We start from the raw sequence: 20,314 nt of genomic DNA on the forward strand, positions 1-20,314 counted from the left end.
AACAAAGAGCTCATGGTTTGTGTAGGTCTTTGGTCCTGCAGGCATAGACAGGAGAAACAGCTAAGAGAGTGCTCCTACTGTAAGGTTCCGAGATATCACCTTTCCAGTTCTGTAATTTCCAGATTATTCAAGAGCAGTGGCAACACCAAATCATAGAATATTTCAAGTGGGTGGAATCTCAGAAGACCATCTCGTCCAACCTCTTGCTCAAAGTAAGGTTATCACTGAATTCAGACCAGGTTGCTCATGGATTTGTCCAGTCACATCTTGAAACTCTCCAAGATGTAGACTGTACAACTTCCCTGGGTAATGTCCTCCAGTGCTTTACTGTCCCTGTGGTGAAACGTTTTGTCTTTAAACAAGTGAACAAACATATATTCATTTCAGTTGAACAGACTCATTTTTATTGCTTCTATTTGGGATAGATTTTATTCTATGTGTAAAACTGTTTTTTTTATTTTTTAATGAAACATGAAAAAGTGGAACACTCCTCTTTGTGGCATTTGTTTACCATTCCTAGTGGACATGATATTTTCAGTCTCTGCTGGTCTAGTCTGCATAGAATAACCAGTACTGTAACCACGTGGCAGCTGTTATTCGGCCAGAGGAAATTTGTTAACCATGTATGAGCTGTCCCCAGTTTTATTAATGTTCACAATACAGAACTTGCAGTTGTAACCTCAGCCTTGAAGGTGACATTGAGGTCTACAAAGGTCCATGAGTGTGCTGCTCTGGGAAATCATGCTTTGACACCTGTGTTCTCTCTTCATGTTGCATATTTTCCTGGAAGAAAATAATAATTTTTTACCATTTAGGAGAACTCTTCAGAAATTGTCAACTCTGTAATAAGTGGTACAGTTCTCGGCATAAGCTGAAGATCAGTTTTTGTTGGGTGACTGTCAACTGTTCATTTGCTTTACTTTTTGACTTATTTGCAGGACCACAGATAATATGGTAAGAAAGACTCATTGTGTCTGAACCCCTAGGTAATGCAGACCACAAGATTTCCCTAAACTAAGTCTATATTTTCAGGGTCTGACAGTGTGATAAAGTCTCTTAGTAAAGAAGAAAGAAGATTCAAATTGTTTAATACAGGATGCACTTTTAAAAGCTGTTTTTACTATGATTTGTATACACGGTGAATGATATACTGAGAAAAGGGAGAGTTTGGTAAAGAAAGTTACTCATCTGTTGTGCCATGTGTATTTATAAGTTACCAAAATGAAACGCAGAATTATATATAAACTGACTTTCAATGACCAGCATCTTAACTGTCATAATGTAACAAACTAGTTGACAAAAATGAAACGACCAAGCATCAGTTTTTTGAGAGATTGTATCCTGTAAGTAAAGCAGCCATAAATAAACGAGTTGGTAGTAGTGGGAATGTAGGGTTTCACCAGGATTTTTTTCCCTTGTTTTGCTAAAATTTGAAAGAATGGATCAGACACAATCTTTGAGCTGAGTTGTTATTATTGCTAATGTATTTTTAAAGCTTTTAAGAACATTTTAAGTCAAAATTAACTACTCTGCAGTGCAGAGATGAATATTGCTAGACCTTCATCACCTGAGAACGCTGAAAAGGATGAAAAAGATAGACTCAAAATGGCTGGTTCTCCGGATACCAAATGAGTGGATTTGGCACTGACAGCCGGTACAAAGCACTATGATAACTGCCAGCAGAAACTGTCCTCTTCATCTGATGTTATTATATTCATTGCTTTGTCCAGAGTTTGTGAGTACTGTGACAAATGGTGAAAATGAATCTATAATTAAGAGTTGATTAATATATGATGATTGCATTAACTATTTGTAAATGGCTTTGTGCATAATTTTAATATAAAATAGTGTGGTTTTTTCTTTGTCTCAGCTAAGTCTAATTAGTCTTCTGTATTAGTACATAAGTAGTATTTATTATTCACTATTTATTTATGGTCCGATCCCTGCTGAATTAAATGGAGCCTTTGCCATGTACTTCCTTAGGGGAGATGTGCCAGGTCTTTGTTCTCCTTTTCTATGGCTTTGCTATATTTAATTTACTTTCACTTTGCTTTTGGAAGATGTGCTTTTAGATATACCAGAAACCACAAAACAAGTGAACCCTGGAAAAAACTTCCTGACTGTTCTATTACTATGATCAGATGGTCAGATCAATCTTGCAGTGTAAATCCCCCTATGTACTTTTAAAATGAAATATATATGTTTGTTTACTGCAAAGGTCTTGCTTGTTTAAAGTCAACCAGTACATGGCCCGGGGGTTCACTCAGGAGCAGCACAGCACAGCAGCTCGGGAAGAGTGTTGTGAAAGAAACAAACTTTATACTCTGGATCTTACAACTGTTTGATTAGGTGTAGACATCAAGCCAGTTTGCATAGTAATTACAACAATCAAAAGACTGTCATATGTTACATACCATTGCTGGCAGGACAGGAAGGTTTCTGGTGGCCCCTTAGATGTACAGAAATCTGTTCCTGCTCCCTCTTCCCCCACCCCTGGCAGTCCCCAGTGGGACGCCAGTTGCCCTGATGGTGACACCCCAGTGCGCCAGGGCTCCTGGGGATAAGGGTATTTTGCAGTCAGTCTGCAGAGATGTCAGATTGCTTTGCAGCTGTTATTGATAAATGGTAACTTTGATCAGCAGCTTAGCTCTTTGTCTTTGTAAAGCTGACTTGATGATTTGTGGTTTCTAACTATTACTGAACTTTTTGTCAGTGTTCTTCCTCAATACTTTTGCCTTGTGTTCTTGGAAGTTGTTGTATGTTACTTTACCTACACAGTGTTCAATTTCTGTAAAACTTCCTTTACAATATTGATCTATTATTTTTAAAATAAATATTTCCCAAATGCTGTGCAGTCCAACATGTATTTAGTGATAAATTAACAAGATCTAAAGTTATGGTCTGTGAAGAAAGATTAACTTTCAATAAAAGTGCCTGATATTTCTTAAAACTTTTAATGGTTATAATATTGCAACACCTCATATACATGGCAGAGAAGAGTATCTGTTGAGAATAATTTAACCTTACTGGATACCAGAAAAAGTTAAGTTTTAAAAGAATTCAAAAAGAAGAAAGGTCTTTAGCTGCTTTATAAAGCAGTCAAGTCAGGAAGAAACATTTTAGGTCAGGGTGCTGGAGCAGACCCACAAGGATGACTAAAGGAGTCACTTCCAAGCATTTCATTTTTCCATCTTTTGATGAAGGGCTTCAGGTTCTGCCAATTCAGTTGTGGCAAATGTGGAAACCTGCGTGTCAGACTCCAAGAGTGGGCTTCAGACTGCTGTCCTAAGTTCTCAAAACTCCGGTATGACATCTGAGGCAAAACAAGTTACTACATGAGGGCTGAAGAACTAACAACACCCAAACCATCCAAAATAATATGCTAATGAAAAGCATGTGCCTGAAACTCTGTTCTCAGGCATTGATTGAAGAATGCTACAGCGCATTTTTGTGCAACCTGCCTCCTTCACTTGGAGATTTCCATTTCCATCCTCCAACATCCTCTATCAACACAGGAAGCATGAGAACTTTTGTGATCCTTCCTCAAGGGCTGAATGATTCAAACCCACAGCTTTTATATCCATAAAGAGACTCCAGTGTTACCACGCTATAAGATGTCTCCTCCTGACAGAATCTGTGCAGCCAACAGAGAAAAATGTGTGCGTCTCAAAAGGATAGCTATAGCTGTCGCATAGCATGGGAAATCAGCTGTGAGGGGAAAGTCTGGCTTTGGCAACTGGGGCCACAAACACGCTAGTGCCCTCTCTCGCTGGTAACCCCCAAAGGAGCAGGGAGACCTTCACCCTGGGCAACTGAGGTTGAGAATGTCTTGCTGTTGCGGAACTGTGGTCCCACAGCCCACAGAGAGATGTAGGCACAGTGATAATCAGAGGTGCCTAATGTAGGAATCAATCTGAACAGTTTGAGAGAGTAATTTCATATTTTTAGAACTAAGTAGGCAGTCAGATTCATGCATTTTCCTTTGAATATAGGCCTTTGGGTATGCAGGCATAGGAAAAATATTGAGTTCAAAGCCTGTGACAAAATATCAAAGTTGGACTTTCAGGACAGGTGATTTTCTTTAAGTAGAAATAAAACAAAATCTTTTTATTATAAGTGGGTTTAAACACAGGATTCACTGGGATTTATCAGGTTGAGGGGGTCAGCCTTTACAGTACACAGAGCACCACTGAGGTAAGCTGTTCGTCACTCTGAACATCGTAATTCATGCTGTATGATGTCCATCTTCATCTGTGCACATCATGAGCATAGCTAGCAAAGCAAACATAAAGTGGCAAGCACATGCACTACAGCTACACAACCTAAGCATTCCAGGCATGTGTAACTAAGCCACAAACACTTGATAGTTTTTACTATTTGGTTCAGCAGAAGTAAACAGAATAAAAGTCTCTTATATATTTTAGCACTTGCTTGACTGCATAACAAATGGCAAAAGCATTTTCTGCTTTCCTAGATTATTTGTCTGAACAATTGTCCTTTATCAGACTTTTATATTGTCTTGTAGAATGCTGCTTCTTATCGTAAAGAAATAAAAGGAAGAAAATTTAAAAAAAAAAAAAAAAGAAGAAGAAAATAAGTGAGACGGCAAGGGAGCAGGGAAGAAGGAAAGGAAGGGATGGAGGGGGAAAGGAATGGAGGGGGAGAGAGAAATAAAATAACCTACAGTCTTCGGGTGTGAGTCTCACCTTTCATAACGAGTAATGATCCATGTACAAGACTGACAACATTTGCTGACATCCTTCATGGATTTGAAAAGTTCAGTTTGCATAATATAGAAAACTATGTGCTAGCTAGTTCTTTCTTTAGATGCTATTAGAATGCATCAGAGTAGAAGGAAATGGACAGCACAGGTAGTACCATAATTTTCCCTTTTCACACTGTGAAAGCAGATGGAGTTTTGCACCCATTAAGAACAATTCTTCAATTCCAATAAGCTGTTAACACTTTCCTGGTTACACTGCACATTCTCAGTATAGCAGTTCTAGAATTCATGGCTTAGACAATACCTCACGAGTTATTTTTTTGAACACCACTCTTGAAATTTTTGGGTGTGGAGCACCCTTCATACATAGTGGATTATGACTAAAGGCTTATAATCAGATCCAAACTTCCAGTGCCTTCCTGCAGCTACTTATCCCCTCACTCTCAAGTTGTGTTGCACTTCCAGCATGATTTTACAGATCACATGGCAAAAACAGATGGTGTTACGCATGATACTGTAAGGTCAATGAAAGCTACTATATGAAGGTGCCAGAAGCACGGGAATTTTCTGCTCCTCTTACCCAGCCATGATGGGACTACATCACAGAAAATGTAAAACTCCTCCTACCTCATGGGAGATGGAAACTCCTGTCAGCTTTGATTGCTGTTCAAAGCCAGCAAAGCACAGGAGTGGACAGCTGATCTTGGTCCAGCCAAGCAGTTCTCTTTTCTATAATGGTCCTGTGTCACAACCCAAGTTTGCCCAGCCCCTCCCCATGGACTTCACATTGTTCTATCACCTGGGAGCAGAGCTTTTGCTTAGGAATGCTCTGGAGACGGTCTTCTGATAGTGGATGCCACTACGAGCAGCTGGCAGTGCAGGGAGGTGTTCTAAACCCGATTCAGCTTCTGCAACAGGCTCCAGAATGAGTCTCCCCTAAGCATATCTTGGGTCTTCTCCCTTGTCCACATCTGAGAAATGTCAAGGTATCTCTGATTTGAAGCCAGTGGGGGTGTTTGCCTGACAAGTAACATTAGCATAAAAGTAAAAAAACACTAAAACAAAACAATAGTATTAATTACCACTAGCTACTGTATTGTGTAGGGTCTTAGCAAAATTGTGAGTGTCTTTTATCACAACAAACCAAATGAAAGTAAAAAATCTTTTGAGAAACTGGTAACAGACAACATTGATGGCCATTTTGAGCTATTTAGCAGTGGATCAGAGCTATAGGAAATTCCACTCATTTAACTCATAAGAATACTTGTAAGACCTTTCAGTGTGTTTACCCAAGGTTGTGAGCCACATCCTGCTGAAATCCATTTGTAAATAAAATTCATAGACTTTTCCTACATAAATAAAATCACATCACTTGATTATGGGTACAAATTAAATAGAACTGTTTCCCAAGATACACGCTCCCCTAGGATAAAATGGTGCATCTCAGCAGGACCAAGCAATTCATTGCTCTCATTACATTGGCCTCTTTCTTAATTGTGAAAATAGCTGAAGATTGATTGGAATAAGGAATTGGTTCTGACTTTTTTCATGTGTGTTGTTTTGTTGGTGGTGTGTTGTTTGTTTGTTTGTTTGTTTTTCCTGTGGCTACTAAGACCTCAAGGCATAGAAATAGCAAAACGCTTTTTCTAGCTACTTATTACTACAAATTCAAAGGGGAAATACTTCTCTGTCATTTTGATTATAGCCAAGACAGTAATGAAATTGTATTAACAATACTTGTAAATGCAAAAAAGTGTGGCAAAATAATTAAATGGTTTTAATTCAGTCAGCATATTAGCATCTGCAGGTGATAATGCTGCTATGAACTTCAGGAGCTACTACTCCAGCTAGAAACTAATAGCTAATGAGAAAACAGAACTGCATTCAGATAAAAGCCAAGTTCATCTACTGAGTCATTCAAGAAAGTAGATTTTGGATAGTACGTTATAGAAAGCTGTGTAATACCAATTCTAATGCCTGATATATAATCTAAATTTTTCTCACATAAATTAGTCATATCTCAGCTAACACCAGAGGATGTGTTGGCCATTGATCATTTATCCTCACAAAGGTTTCTTTTTCCTCTCTTTTTAACACTTAGGGCTGCCATTTTGTCCCTAATTCAGACTTGCCCTTTCTAGCCTAAAAAGATGTTTCCGCATGTTCCTGGGCACGATGCCAATGACCAGTCATGGGCAGAGAAATCAAGCACATGCAAAGAGACAATCTATACCTTAGATTAGGTAGAGGGAGGTGATTCTCTCCCTCCCCTCCCTTCTCATGAGACCCCACCTGGAGTGCTGTGTCCAGCTCTGGGGCCCTCAGTACGGGACAGACATGGACCTGTCGGAGACAGCCCAGAGGAGGCCACGAAAATGATCAGAGGGATGGAACACTTCTCCCGTGGAAACAGGCTGAGAGAGTTGGAGTTGTTCAGCCTGGAGAAGAAAATGTTCTGGCAAGACCTTTCTGTGGCTTTTCATTATATAAAGGAGGCTTATAGGAAAGATGGAGATAAACTTTCTACAAAGGCCTGTAGTGACAGGACAGGAGCAATTGTTTTAAACTGAAATAGGGTAGATTTAGATTGGAGATAAGAAAGAAATTCTTTATGATGAGGGTGTTGAGGCACTGGAACAGGCTGCCCAGAGAAACTGTGAATGTCTCGTCCCTAGAAGTGTTCTAGGTCAGGTTGGATGGGGCTTTGAGCAATCTGACCTACTGAAAGATGTCCCTGATAATCGCAGGACGATTTAACTGGTTGATCATTTAAGGTCCCTTCCAACTCAAGCCATTCTATGATTCTATGATCCTAAGTTTCCATTTTTCATTTGTACAAGTGGTGCTGCCTTGCTAAATACAGCTTTCTGCACTTAACATTTTTTTTTTAATTTCAGAGCATTTTCTCAATTTAGCCATCCAGTTTTAGATTCTAAACCTGTCCCCAAAGAGCTCTCAACCCATAAAACATTTCTTTTGCCCATAGATTTTATTATGTCATTCCCTTATACATGATCTAAATCACAGATTAAACTAACGCTACTGGAACCCTGGAACCACAACGTTCTCTAAGGTAACCTACTGGTTATATGCCTCCACTTTTTTGGCAGGTGATCCCTGTTTTTTTAGTGCAGATTTTGAACACAGATGTATGCCCACACTATATACTTTTCTTGTAGGTCATACCACTCTAATTTACTTAGGAGAATGCAATTAAACAAAAGCTTTTCTAAAACCAAGATACATTACTTTTATGGTTTCTTCATCTACTAGACCAGTCAAAGTCACTGGGCAGTCAGAGAAGGAATTGCTTTCTTTGACATTACATGCTTTTGACAAATTAGTGTTGGCTGTTTCTTATCAAGCTATTATCCTCTAAACATTTAAAACTGATTATTTAATTACCTGTTTCAGTAGCTTTCTGGATATCAGAATTAGTTTGACACATTCAGCTGATCCTTCTTTTCTCCTGGTAGAGCTCTCCATCTGCTCTGAGGTCTCACAAACAAGTGTTAATTATTCAGAAATTGTTTTATGTAAATTCCTCAAGTACTCTAGAGGGAAAATTTGATCAGTTATCCCTGGTCTGAGTACATTGTACCTATCCAAATGTTCTTTCACCTGTTCATTTTCTATTCTGGCTAGCTTCTTATACCCTTAATGATTTCCATGTATTGAGCATACAACCGATCTTTCATATGAAAGTTAAAACTAAAGGACAGAAGATTTTGTCTTCTCAGTGATATCGTTAATTGTTCCTCTTCCCTGTAAGTTATGTCCCACACTTTATATTATTTCTAATTTGTTTGTTAAACAATTTCTTGTTTTATTTTGCTACTTGTGATGCATTTTGAATATTGTCTGGGGAGGACTGTGAAAAGGCAGGAACCAGTAAGTAACTATGAGTAAGCAGACCTAGTTTATGGCTTCTGCTCAGTTTGGTGTCTTTGTGCATGTCAGGAAGCAGAAGTGTGGGCATTACTGGACATCTAGACTTCAGGACTCTGTCATTGCAAAAGCCATGGGAACCCAAATGTACTCAAAGGTCCCCTTCCTGAGTCTGTTCCTCAAATGTACACAAAACCAGAATGGATGTGATTCATCACTGACTTTTTAAGGGAGACAGGAGGTACTTACATTCAATTTATGTGTGAAGAAAAATAAATTGCTTTCTGACGTTTAATTACAAGTTCAATATTTTACATTAATTTATACAGTTTGGGTTTTACTTCACATATGGCAACCACGTAGTTTAAGCTACAGCTTTTCTTTACCCGATTTCTTTCTCATTGGGCCACCCATGCTAAAGGAATTTTGCTAAAATTACAATAGGAGAAACATTCTCAGTGTGAAGAGGCACATAAATGTTTTTTTGTATGTGTTTTTTTTTGGTTGGTTGGTTAGTTGGTTGGTTTTTTGTTGTTGTTGTTGGTTTTTGTTGTTGTGGGTTTTTTTTTCTCACTTCATGTTTTCTATTTCAGGTTGTACATCACTATTGAATTAATTATTTGGGAGCATGTTGGAAGTTCTTAAAAAGCTGAGCAGTATCTTAAAGGTATCTACCTAGAATGTAGTGGAGTGGCAATTTTGTCTGTTTTATTTCTGAACAGTGTCCATATTTACCCATGCTTTGCTGGCTTCACAGAGCCTTGATGAAGTGCCTCCAAGAAGCAAGCAACAGCATCTAAATTATTTAAGGGAACATTCACAGCACTATAATGACTACTAACCTATCTCAAGGATAAAGGTCAGTAAATATCTTCAGGTCCTTTAGCTTTGCCTTGCTGATATTTCCAATACTTCTAGTTCATTTCCCTCTTATTTTTAAGAAAAGTAATATAATTTGACCTTGAATTTATTAATAGCCTATGCCACTAACTGGACTGCAGGTAATAGTTAGAAAAACACAAGGAAGATGAAACTAAATAAATATCCACACAGTTCTTTTAGTTTCAGTTTTAATTGGCATTGGCTCAGCTAATCACTATTAAGTGAAGAGAATATGAACATTACATACTCAGCTATAAATATATTCACATCAGTTATTGTTTAATGGATCTTGGACCAAATAATAAATTACATTAATGTAGCAACACGGCACTCACCACCCAACTCTCACTGGAAAAGAGTTCACGTACAGAAGTTCAGAGCAGAGAGAACCTTGAGGCAGGAGACATGGGTTCCTCTTCAGAGTTTTGCTATTGCTTCATGGCAACTAGTAGCTCAACCTTCCTGTCCTTTTTTTTTTTTTTTTTTCTGGCTGTAGCAACACTATCAAAGATGATGGAAAAAACCCTGTAACTTTTTTTGCGAGATTGCTGACATTCAAAAGAAGCTGCTCAATATTATTAGAGTTAGAATTAATATTTCCATTGGAACAAGAAGAAAAAAACAAAGAAAATGGAGATTTATGAAACTCATAAGAATGTGCATGTTGTGTCAAAAATTTTGTTGGGTTCTTTTTGTTAAATATATGCATAAAATAAAAATTCCCCCCCATCAAGATGGCACAATTTGGTACATTACAGCACTCTCCAGCTTTAGCAAAATGCAACCAACTTCAGAATGAACTGTGGAAGCTTGTCAGTAATAAAGGGGGCAACACTTAGTTCTTCAGCTAGTCGGAAGGACTCGATACATGTATGAAGGGCAGAGTGAGGTATCATTGAGGATGGTACGGTTCAAATAGACAGAAAGATCAGGAAAAATGATGCAGCATTGTCCAGCTGTAGCTCAAAGTGTTAGCGCTTCATTTCACATAAGCAGACCACCACTATTAATCACTCACACCTGCATAATGTATTGGCAACAAATACTAATGGTCAGTGCAGGACTTGTCTGTCTTAGCCAAACTCTTCAATCATTTAAATGGATTCTAGATGACCTGATCATAAGATTGTTTTATATGAAGTCACTTACCAACCCATATATACACTGTGACATGAATGTGACTGTAAAGAAATAAAGAGTACCACCTGCTGATAACCGATTAGTGTATCAACTATCATTCTGCTAAAAAAAAAAAAAAAAGGAAGAGAAGCTTTGCTTGCATTGTCTTGAGATAACTCAGATGAGACTTATGTTGAGGATGATATGGTAATATTGTATATTATCCATGTCTAGCAATAGCAAAGTCAACTAAGGTTAACTGTTCCTCAGACTAAGAACTACCCACAGGTAAGAGAGTCTCTTCTTGAGACAGTAGAGCTCAGTGGGACCAGGCATGACCCCTAGACCTCATGTTTGGAAGCTAACAGATAAAGAAAACCCCTTTTTAGTAGTTTCCAGCTACTTTTTATAAAAACGGTCCTCTCCTCTGTATTGTCACACTCTTTTTATCCTGAAAGAAATGTTCAAGCACACACACAAAAGAGGAATCAGTTGTCTAGAGATCCCTCAGGAGACTGGGTTAGAGTTTCGCTGATCTTGTTAAAATGCCCACAAAACAGTAGGAATGCTTTGTTATATAAAATTGCCACATAGTGAATAGATCCCAATTTCCAACAGCCCTAATAACTGTTTGTTCAGTCATCATTGCTTTTTCTTTGATGTGACCCACAACCACACCAGCTGGTATCAGGGCAAATCCCCCACACAGATACGAGTGCTATCACGTGGAGTCCAAAATAAAGAGTTACCGTTTACTTAAGACACTGCCTTCTTGAAACATCCTTTGAAGTCATAATACCGAAAGAACCTGGCCATTGTAAAAAGAACCATCTGACAGGGTCTCACAGGTGGCCAATTAAGACAGAGTTTTGTGAATAAATACAGTTTGTTCACAGATTATAGTTTATATGAATAGTCCCATTTTGTGACAAATCAGTGTCTTTGTATCAGAGGGAGAATTACTGCTCTCCAAGAATTTAAGATTGTGTTGGTTGGCCATTCACTGAATGAAAACACTGTTAAGGTGACTTACAGAACTTCAAGCCAAAAGGTGACTTTTGATCAAACAATCTGTCTTGTCTGCCCTTTAAAATTCTGGAGATAGGAGTTTACCCTTCAATACATGTAACACAACCCTTATCTTCTGTGGGTGGGATGGTGGTTGGAAATAGCATGGCTTTTTCATTGTTCGGTATTTACCTAAAGAATGATACTGTTCATTACTGTTGATGGAAATAAATGTAAATGCTGTGGTAGACTGTGTTTTTGCTGTTATTCTAGTCATTTGGGTTGAAGCTGGATGAGAAAAGTATCCTTTTACTTCAAAAAAATTGCAGGGAATGAAAAGCAACTGCTGGCATTTATGCTAAGGAAATGAAAAATCTAATAACAGGTTCATAACAAGGTGGAGGTACTAAACACATATTCACAGGCAGAATCTCCAGGATTCCTAATCTGACAAGCTATGGCTATGTTTCAGCAACAGCAGCAATGAAATATTGACATCACGAAATGCACATTAGCACTCCCTTTTATTCTATCCTCTTTAGCAAATACAGATTCAGAAGAAGTAAATTATTATTTATCTAGATGTTAGACTGCAGAGAGAACAAGGATTCTGCTAACTATGTTTAGCACTAAAAAACAGGGGAAAAAAAGAGAATAATCTAAGTGTATCTTCAATACATTTTGATAAAATAATGTTTCTGAATCAACTACATATAGGAGTCTTTAAGAAGCAGCAGGACAGTATTTGTTGCAGAACTTGTCAAACTGCTTATCACTGGTTTGTTCCAACATGCTGCTGGGTACTCTGGCTTGAAACCAGGGCATCATGTCCTTAAAAATGAGCAATGTGTAAGTGCTTTACTGGATAGCAGCCAATGATACCAGGCAAGATAAGGTCCATTGAGCTTTTAATGCTGCATTTGTATCGTTAAAATTTACAGGTAACATAAATTGGATATACCCAAGAGTACTTAATCTGTTCATCATATTTGGGAACCTTCTCAAGTGTATTCCTTTATATTTATTATGAATAGATTTACCCTGAAGACTGTGATATTTGTTCCTTTCAATTCCCCAATCCTGTAGGGGATCGAGCTACTTGACAAGATGAATACTTTAAAAAAAAAAAAAAAAAAAAAAAAAAGCCGAAGTACCTGTAATAAGAGATACTCTCAGTAGCAATGATGACATTTTTAAGCTCCAAGACCATCTTACTCTGTTGTTTTTGTTTTTCTCACAGTTACAGAGACCACAGCTACATCAGTAAGGGGGAATATGAGTTAATATTTTTTCAAAACTTATCTAAAAGCTGTAAAATTCTGGCCACAGGCAATTATTCTCCTGTTTTCCTATTTCTTTTACTCCCTATCCCTCATGTGTGTTTTGATTTGGTTTCTGTTCTTGCCCAGCCTCTGGGCTGCTTACACACTTTGTATGAACAATACACTAAAACAACAATAACCTGATTTAGTATTTAAATATTTAATTACCTAGTTCCAGAGGCAGATACGAGTTGCCGCTCTATACTCCAAAAATAGTGTGTTTCATTGTAGGGAGTTTGGGAAAGCAATTTGAAAATAGCAGGGGAGTTCACGTAAAATCATGGAATATCCTTGAAAATGGATTCTAGCAGAGTCAAACTGAAGATAAGGGTGATACCAGGTTTGTAAGAGGAACAAATATTTCTTGCACGTTCACTTCAAATTTTATGAATTTTTAAATTCCAGATTGGTTTTCTATTAGAAAAGTCCAAAAGGCTACTAATGTTTGCCAAGGGGTACTTTCATTACAATTTCATTAATATTGTGGATATGCCTTAAAGAAAAAATTCACTACACACAGACCACTGGTAAGTCTGGGTGCTCTTCCTACTCCTCAACTCTCGCAAGTTCCTAACACCACCTTGGAAGGAGCACTCAGCTTTTGTTTCATCCACTTCTTACACCTCAGAGCTCTTACTCTTGTTCCTTTCTTTCTCATGCACCTCTCCCTATTCCCAGTATCACAAGACCTGAGCTCTTTCCCCTTTCCCAGCTTTCCTTCTCTATGCACATGCTGTGTGCACAGCATGGGGGAGCACTGGGGAGTTAGGGGAGTTCAGGACCCCTTCTCTGCCCCCATTATGGTCTGAGAAGACCTGGGTTTCTTCCTGCAGCCCTCAGCAGGAGGAAGCATTGTTTGTGAGCTGCTATCAATTAAATGCAATAAATGAGCATGTATGTGAGCCCATGTTTAGACAAGCACAGTGTAACCATGCTTTGATGGCTAGAGAGGCCTACCTGAACTTTCTGTCACAAATACATTAATCAAGAACAGCTCACCTGTACAAAAGTATTATCCCTGGAACCATGCTGTCTGCAATATAGTGATCATTTTAATTGGTTCTTCCATTGCAAATTAAAACTGCCTGAAGGCAGCTTTATTTCATCTAAAAAACATTTTCATGTCTTCATACAAAATGGTAGAGACAGACCACAGGCATGCTATTAGTTTTAACTGAGTTTATTAAAAGTGATTTTGTAGCATCATTGGGACATTGGCCCCTTCTTTACACACACAAGATAAATAATTCACCTTTGAAGCCACGGTTGCTGTTCAGAGAAAAAAAATGTTGAGGTTCACCAAGGAAAAGTACACATTGAAGTAGGAGCTGAGATATGTAAAAGTCTGTTACTGAAATGAAGTGACTTTTTTCTCTGCATGAAATACTTCTCACTACATTTTAGCTGTCTACAGCATAGGTGATTCAATTAATCTACTTGCCTGGAGTCCCTTTCCAGTTGAGAGACAGAGCAAGATGCGCTCAGAAGAAGACTCATTTGACTTAGCAACTGTCCTTCAGAGCTAAGCTTCAGGCCTCCGAAATGGCTCCTTCCAGAGGCAACGGGAGAGACACCAGCAAAAGGATACTTCAGCTAAGGTGTTTAACAGTAAAATGGCTAAAAGTTTTCCCAGCTTTGAAATAGTGCCTCAAGCTGTTTGTCACAGCCAAGAAACACCAGCTGGTTAAACCTGGTGGCAAATGTCATCAACTCAAAGTTCCCTGCAGGTGCCAGCAGGTTGCAGAGGATGGCTGGGCTGTCAATACTAACAGGCACGGCTGCAGTCTGGGAGCAAAACTTAGTAGCCCTAGAGCTACTGGTTATTGCCTTCTCCATTTTTTGGCTACAAGTACTCTCCTGGCAATGCTGCAGTGATGGAGAGCTTATTACTGGGTCTTTATTCGTCCTTTTCTGCAATTCCTTTAGGGCATTTTGTAGCTTAAGACAGGTAGGAGAAGCAACTGACAGTCAGTAAACTATGGCAATTTTCAGGGAGCTTATGGCTCCTGAAGTGATCATTGTCAGTTGGTTTAAATTACAGAAATCTTCAGGCTATTCTGTCAGTGTCTGGATTTCTCAGGGCTATGAGAAAAAAAAATCAAGGATATTTTCTCCTCTACTCAGTAAAAAGAAAATTTCTCCCTGTAGTTTAGTTTAAGACAAAAAGAAAAGGAAAAAAAAAAAAAAGAAAGAAAAAAACTTTCTCATTAATTTTGTTCATATGAGGAAGATATCAACATCTTAAGTAATGACATTAGAATCTTTTTGATATGGTCTCCAGGGCTACAGAGAAACAGAACAGACAGATACGTGTACAGCCTCACACAGCTCACACCGCAGTCCCAGCTTGCTCTGAACGCTATCCCATCAATCCCCATTCATAAAGGCAGTTCAACAGAAGGAGGGAGAAAGTCATTACTGATTGTTCAGTGTTTCATCCCAAGTTATATTGTCTCAGAAATAGTTTTTCCACCCATAATGAGCCCATTAAATGGTACTTATTAAAAAAAAAAAAAAAAAGTTTGAAAGATATTTTGATTCTGTCATCTGACTTCATTGTACTTCTCTAACATTCTCTCAGCAAGTCACTTAACCATAAGTATAAATTATGTACCTGCTGGCCAACGAGCTCTTAATAAGTGAAAGTGACAGAAAGACTGAGATTAGCTGACCAGTTTTTTCTCCACAGAACCCATAGCTAGTCATATCATATTAATTTGCTTTTCTTTCACAAATTATTTTTAGTCCCAGCCCTTTCAGATTGATGTGTATAGATATAAAACAAGGCAGGTGCATGAGTTCCCTCCATTTTATTCCTCGGTGTTACATTTGAATATTTACCAGTGGAGAAATTAAGAGCCAACAACGAGATTTCACACTATCTCTTTGGAAAGATATTTGTATGATTAATAATGGTTGTTGAAAGTACAGGATATGAATCAGCCTCTATGTCCTGATGATTGGCTCTGTGAACAGAAGAAAAAAATCATTATACCATGGGAAAAAGTATTTATGAAATTACTGGAAGTGATTTAAAGCAATCTACTTGCTGACTTACTTATCTAGGTAATCACTACATCTATGGTCTAAGGAAAGAAAGATTTCTGGCCTTTAAAAATATGAATTGATATCTCAGAACATGACTCTTGAGCAGGTCATTTCTGCCCTGTGAAAAGCATAATTGCTGTGAATACGATATCCCTACCATAAGAAGACAAAACATTATTGCACATATCTGAAAACTGGTGCAAATGTAGACCTACCTTAAAAAAAAAAAAAAGTTGCTGTCTTTGAGTTATGTTGGATCAACAGTGAACCTCTGACTATACAGTGCAAAACAGGTATTTCTGAGCATTCTGTGATACAGCAATTTGTGCTTGCCTTTCCTTTGATAATAGGTCTTATCTAGAGAAAAGCAGAGATGACTATATTCAATTAGCTTCCTGAAATACAGTGTCATTGTTTCTTTCTCTTACCTTTTTATCCATGGACATTTTCCCAGTCATTTTTAGTTACTGCCTCCTGTGGGCTTCTGTAGCAGACATGCTGACTCTTTAATTAAAATTGCATGCCAGGAAGTAAGTAACTGCCAGCTGAATGCTTCCCTCCTACTGTTGCATTCTGTCAGCTCAGGGACGGTTTTCTTTCTCCTCCCTCCTTATTATTTTTTTTAAGGAAATGTCAGTTGCTGTTTCTGAAAGTAAATTTGGGAAACTATAGAAAAGGCACTTAATCTGGTGATTAAATCTAGAAATTGACATTATTTTTTGTGTAGAAGAAAAACATGAGCACATTAAAAGCATGAAGTCAGTCTTCTGAGTCTGGATAACCCAAAGACTATGCAAATGAATGCTGGGGTAGAAACACTGATGGACAAACAAGAGTGCCTCATGCTTCAGGTTGGTACCCATCTGGGGACATATCTTCTGGAGTTAAGCAAGAACCACTCATATACATGTCTCATCCCCTAGATATTTATGTTTTTCTGGAGGTAAAGTCCTGTTAAGGGAGTAATTAGAAGTGTGGATGAAGCTTCCAAGGCTTTCAGGAGATGCAGTGCAGCTCTTCAAGAGCACACAGGTGAGGTGTAAACATTGGCAAAGCAAGAAGGCTTGTAGACTAGCGGTGCTTCTGAGGGCTATTGCCAATAGGGCCATGGCAGGGAAGCATCAGGAGGCTGCTGTAGGGAAGCAGCAGGCGGCTGTAGGATTTTTTCCTTGAAAAATGATCACACTGCCTTTGCTCTGAACCAAGGTGAGGTGGAGAGTTAGAAGCCATTTCTAGAGTCAGAAGGTTGAAGACACAATCATTAGGGCTAGAATCAGGTTCTTGAATGCCTTGGATAGAGATCAAGACATCCACTCTTCTCCGCTTATAACAATATTTGTTGATTTTCACCATTGCTTACTGTGATGTCAGACTCGGGCAGTTGGCCTTGCTGCTTATAGGAGACTGAGTAAGAACAAAAAATTTCTCCCAAAGAGAGGCAAATAAGTGGAGTTTGGCAAAAGTTCCTCCTATCCTTCTAGTTCTATCTTTATATTTCTCATCCTGTGAATATAAACTCACTTACTGTTCCAAAGCTTTCCAGATATCTATAGGGGTTTGAAAGAGGCTTGGTTGTTTTGCCCTGATAAGTGGAATCTACCTCTATGTTGGCTGTCTGAAATTTCATCTTTGCTCTAATTAGACCAATACAGTCCAGCATGGACCAAGATGCAGGGCATATACCAAAGCACTCAAGCAATCATGCTCCTTAGCTCTCACTGTTTCTTCAGGCACATCTCATTGCTATGAGCAGAAATAGATGTGTTACAAGCACAACAAAAATTCCGAAATAAGCATCCATTTCACTACATCCGTACATTTGCAATGGCTTGTACCATATTGCATTCACAGTAATTGCTGAACACCATTGATGTTAAAAAGGACAACAATGAGAACCACCAACTTCCACCTAACTTCTGCTCTACCAGCTCCCAAAAACAGAGCTCCTGGGCAGCCAGAGGCGTTGACAATTTGCAATTCATGTGCATGCTGTGCTCCACAGCTTCCAGGGAGAGACAAGAGCCTAGCAGCTGCAATAGCTGGCTACTTTAGCATTTCATATCTTCGGGGTATGATATTTAATTTTTACAATTGCCTTTGTTTTTTCACCTAGAATAGTATCTTGACTCCAGGAAACTTGATAGCAAAGCTGATATTAGCTAAGCTGGCGTGTCAACTTAACATTGTAAAATGGGAAAGCAAAGCCATGTTTTTCGAGACACATAACACCTTTTACTACAGCAACTGACACAGAAAAAACAGGTAAACTCTTGGGTGAACAAGCTTTATAGTTCATATGGCACCATGTTAAATATTCATCTGAAGTTAAAATATACATGAGCATAAGCTAAAAACAGTGGGATGAATATTTTAACTAATCTCCAAATTAATCACACTTTTCAAAATGAATTTTGAAAATACCATTCATTTCAGGCTTCCATTTTTAGGTTCAAACTGATACAGCACAAAGCTCCACCACAACCAAAGCACTGAAAAGGAAAACAAATAAAACAAAGACAAAAATACCTTTGTGATTCGCTTTACATTATTTTCTGTACCTAAGCCATCGTAGTGCAAACTGAAAACCAGCTAAGAATAGATCCTCATGCAGAGGAGAGAGAAATGGCTTTCTTGCTCTGGTTTGTATTTTAATTCTGATTTTTCATGTTTATTGCAAGCAGTTAAGTGCAAAGATCATGAGTTCACATGTCTGGCTGCATTCAAACTTTTTTGACTTTGAATTCCACTGAGAAGAAAAGGAGCAGACAAAAACATGGATAAATACATGATAATACATGAAACAAAACTTTAAAAAACTAATCATGGTTGCTAAGTAACAAAAACATACTTAACCTTTGCTAACGATTAACAATGCTCAAAATTAACATAAGATGGGAAACAAATAGCGAAGGAATTTGCAGAATTTTTTTTTTGTTTGGGAGTTTTCCACATTGCTTACAGTTTTTGCTCTTCTAAACTTTGTAAGGAGATAAGAGGGAGAAAATTACCCAGACTACTGAACTAAAGAAGACATTGTTCCCCTGTGAAATCTTAGTAAGTGATATTTGTGTTCTGAAGATAATTTTTCCCCTGAATGATACTCACCCTGAAATGAGGTCTGAGCCTGAATATGCCAAGCTCACTTTAGGGTAGGGGACTATTTTTGCAAGGTTTATGTTGCCTACTCATCACTGCAAAGACACTGTGCATAACCTTCACTTTGGCTGTTAAGAGTCAATTGATGATAAGAGTCTTCACAGAATACATTCCCTGTCAGGTCTTTATCATTTTTCTCTCAGCATAGGTGATCACAGATATTGCTTAAACTCTATTATTTCTGCCCTTGAAAATGTCTTATTGCATCTGCTAAAGTCAAACACTGTCTATCTCATCTACGTGTATCTAACTTCATTTATAAAGTCTTCGTCACTACGTTTTGCTAATTTTCTTGTAAACTTCCCACAGAGTAATATATAAAGGATCAAATTAATTTCTCTCTAAGGGTCAAGCTGTTACCTAAGATAATACAGTGAGGTATAAGCATCAAGCCATGAAAAACACATTCCAGATTTTTCTTGGATATCCATGGATAATTCTATCCACAGCTATCGATGCCTCCAGTGCATAAAATCACAGAATATCTCAAGTTGTCAGGGACCCATAAATATCGTCAAATCCAACTCCCTGCTCCTCATAAGAGTACTTAAAACTAAACCATGTGACTAAGAGCATCATCCAGATGCTCCTTGAACTCTGACAGGCTTGGCACTGTGATTACTTCCTTGGGGAGCCTGTTGCAGTGACCAACCACTTTTTCCATGTTACATCCCAAGGAAATCAGAGATTTTACAAGACAATCTGTCTCCTTGCCTATCTGATGAAGCCTAGCTAGATTAGTTTAGAATTATTCTTTATTCACAGCTCCTATAAGTCTGCTATGTATATCTGCCTATCTGAGAATGGGAGAAACAGCAACCTGCAGTTACGAAAATAAAAATTCTCTGACTGTAACATCCTTGATCTCTGCCCATTTCTGCTGTGCGATTCCATTTCTGCTTCTAGTGAGATCTTTTTATTATTGTTTTCTACTCTACTTTCCCTTTCTGTCTTTCATTAGCAGGCAGTACATCCTCACAGGGTACACTGACATCATGTAAAGAGTCGGTGTCTGTTACTATCACACAGCCTTTGTTGGGACTGTCAAGGACAGGGGAGTAGGACAGAGATTTCTTATTATCTCCAGCTTAGAATAGGATGTCACACACCTATTTATAGAAAACAAGACAGCCTGTAAAACTGGTTGTGTATTTTGGGGATGATATGT

The sequence above is a fragment of the Streptopelia decaocto genome, assembly GCF_964273445.1.
Source record: "Streptopelia decaocto genome assembly, chromosome: 1".
Lineage (NCBI taxonomy): Eukaryota > Metazoa > Chordata > Aves > Columbiformes > Columbidae > Streptopelia > Streptopelia decaocto.